A 3,676-nucleotide genomic window follows, 5' to 3' on the forward strand; every position below is an offset into this window, starting at 1 on the left:
GCGCGCGACCAATCACAAGCCGGGACTTCGCGTAAGGAAGTTAAAGCGCAAATTTTAAGCAAACAACGCTGCCGGTTCCCTCGGTAAGGTGCAGGCTGCGTCGGAGAGGTGAGTATAGCAATATTTTTTATTTTAATTCTTTATTTTACACATTAATGTTGTTTCGATACCGATACCCGATACCACAAAAGTATTGGATCTCGGTATCGGAATTCCAATACCCGCAAGTATCGGCCGATACCCGATACTTGCGGTATCGGAATGCTCAACACTACTGGCTACCCAAAATGTTGATGATCTAACATTCATTAAAATGAACCACAACTGGATTTCGAAATCTTTTGCCCCACCTTGCCCGGCCGACACCTAGCTTTCCTATGAAAAGCTCTTGCCTGTGGACTACTGGGAATTACTTTTCTAATGTCTAATTTGCTGCAGCTGATTGTCCAGCATACGACATGTTTACACCTCCCTAAATGGCCAAACTCCCCACACGGGGCCGTGGTATCGCGACTTGGCGCAAGCACCCGTGAGACTTGCTGTTTGTCTGAAGAGGTGGGTGTGCTCGCTTTTGGTCGACGGCATTGCTACTGGGTCCCTCATAGTACAATAAAGTGTCTCTGGCGGTGGTGGTGCGCACCCAACGTCAGACACACTGTTGTAACATGAGGGGCCCTGGGCCTGTACCGCCGGCCACAAGAGAGTTCACCCACCCCCAGGTCAAACATTGCTCTACCACTTCCACAGTTATCTCTCACACTTCCACCAATGTTTAGTCTATGCGCTGACATCCTTCCATACCTGCCACTGACAATACCATTGTGTTGACATGTATGATGGTACTTAACATAGTCAGGGGCAGTGTCCTCTATTTACCACAGTAAATACTTTGCGCTAAATTAGTAGGTCTGAAACAACGCAGAGGATCCCACCCCTGAACCTAACGATTGCACCCTTTAGTGTTTTTGTTTTGTTTTAATGCGAGACCTTCACATTTATTTTTTGTTTTTGACTACTAACTGGCAGACACTCATTACAATCGGCCTCCACTGACCTGACCACTGCTGCCCGTGTACCCCTGTAACCAATTATAAAGTGCCTACAGCCAGCCCATTTTATTGTGTTAGGCCTTCGAAGCCTGTCTGCGGTCCCTCCTTCCACTAGGCCTCCACTGACCAGACCACTGCTGCCCGTGTACCCCTGGAACCTATGTTACAGTGCCTACAGCCAGCCCATTTTATTGTGTTAGGCCTTCGAAGCCTGTCTGCGGTCCCTCCTTCCACTAGGCCTCCACTGACCTGACCACTGCTGCCCGTGTACCCCTGGAACCTATGTTACAGTGCCTACAGCCAGCCCATTTTATTGTGTTAGGCCTTCGAAGCCTGTCTGCGGTCCCTCCTTCCACTAGGCCTCCACTGACCTGACCACTGCTGCCCGTGTACCCCTGTAACCAATTATAAAGTGCCTACAGCCAGCCCATTTTATTGTGTTAGGCCTTCGAAGCCTGTCTGCGGTCCCTCCTTCCACTAGGCCTCCACTGACCTGACCACTGCTGCCCGTGTACCCCTGGAACCAATTATAAAGTGCCTACAGCCAGCCCATTTTATTGTGTTAGGCCTTCGAAGCCTGTCTGCGGTCCCTCCTTCCACTAGGCCTCCACTGACCAGACCACTGCTGCCCGTGTACCCCTGGAACCTATTTTACAGTGCCTACAGCCAGCCCATTTTATTGTGTTAGGCCTTCGAAGCCTGTCTGCGGTCCCTCCTTCCACTAGGCCTCCACTGACCAGACCACTGCTGCCCGTGTACCCCTGGAACCTATGTTACAGTGCCTACAGCCAGCCCATTTTATTGTGTTAGGCCTTCGAAGCCTGTCTGTGGTCCCTCCTTCCACTAGGCCTCCACTGACCTGACCACTGCTGCCCGTGTACCCCTGTAACCAATTATAAAGTGCCTACAGCCAGCCCATTTTATTGTGTTAGGCCTTCGAAGCCTGTCTGCGGTCCCTCCTTCCACTAGGCCTCCACTGACCAGACCACTGCTGCCCGTGTACCCCTGGAACCTATTTTACAGTGCCTACAGCAAGCCCATTTTATTGTGTTAGGCCTTCGAAGCCTGTCTGCGGTCCCTCCTTCCACTAGGCCTCCACTGACCAGACCACTGCTGCCCGTGTACCCCTGGAACCTATGTTACAGTGCCTACAGCCAGCCCATTTTATTGTGTTAGGCCTTCGAAGCCTGTCTGCGGTCCCTCCTTCCACTAGGCCTGCACTGACCTGACCACTGCTGCCCGTGTACCCCTGTAACCAATTATAAAGTGCCTACAGCCAGCCCATTTTATTGTGTTAGGCCTTCGAAGCCTGTCTGCGGTCCCTCCTTCCACTAGGCCTCCACTGACCAGACCACTGCTGCCCGTGTACCCCTGGAACCTATGTTACAGTGCCTACAGCCAGCCCATTTTATTGTGTTAGGCCTTCGAAGCCTGTCTGCGGTCCCTCCTTCCACTATGCCTCCACTCACAAGACCACTGCTGCCCGTGTACCCCTGTAACCTATTTTACAGTGCATAGAGCCTATTGTTTTATTTTATTTAATATTAATAAAGCCATGATGGACTACGCTGTACCACGCTATGAGCTACCCAGTTGACAATTCTTTTGCGAGAAAAGCCATCCCACCCCTCCACCAGCATGTTAAAGACCACATTGTCCTTTCTGTCAATCTGTGAGTCCAAAGGTACACCTGACAACAGACACATGGAGCGGAAGGCATGGCCACGGAAGGTTACGTGTCCTTTGTGGCGCAATGGGTTAATGTATTGCATGCATGGTCCACACAGGGGACAGCCTGGTAAGTCAGTCTGCAGTACCTAATTCAAATTGTCCTCAACTGAATAAAGCTGAGCTTCTACCTTCTGGCTCTGATTAACTGCTGTTTTTAAAAAAATTGGTGGTTTCCGGCCTACTAACGGTGTCTGCCCCTGCCTGGTGTTGTCCTCAACTGAATAAAGCTGAGCTTCTACCTTCTGGCTCTGATTAACTGCTGTTTTTAAAAAAATTGGTGGTTCCGGCCTACTAACGGTGTCTGCCCCTGCCTGGTGTTGTCCTCAACTGAATAAAGCTGAGCTTCTACCTTCTGGCTCTGATTAACTGCTGTTTTTTAAAAAATTGGTGGTTCCGGCCTACTAACGGTGTCTGCCCCTGCCTGGTGTTGTCCTCAACTGAATAAAGCTGAGCTTCTACCTTCTGGCTCTGATTAAGTGCTGTGTTTTTAAAAATTGGTGGTTAGGGCCTACTAACGGTGTCTGCCCCTCCCTGGTGTTTGCCCTCAACTGAATAAAGCTGAGCTTCAGTCTTAGGCTTTTGGCCTAAAGTATCAGATATTAAACTGCATTTGGCCTATTAGTGTGTTTGGGCCCTTAAAACAGTGTCTGCTGCTCCTGGGTTTGCTACTCCACTGAACAAAGCAATGCCGCCTGTTTAGTCCTGTTACCAATTTTGAACTGCATTTAGCCTACTTTATTCTTTGGCCCTATGTCTGTTTCCTCCTCATCCTGCCCATTGCCCAGCCACTGCTAGATGAGTCTGCTGGTACATTGACCTAGACCACTACATTCCCCTTGCACTCTACACAGCCAGAATCTGACCCTGCTGAAAGTAAGGTTCCCCTTCCCGCATGT

This window comes from Ranitomeya variabilis, chromosome 5 (assembly GCF_051348905.1).
Source record: "Ranitomeya variabilis isolate aRanVar5 chromosome 5, aRanVar5.hap1, whole genome shotgun sequence".
In the NCBI taxonomy this organism is placed as follows: Eukaryota; Metazoa; Chordata; class Amphibia; order Anura; family Dendrobatidae; genus Ranitomeya; species Ranitomeya variabilis.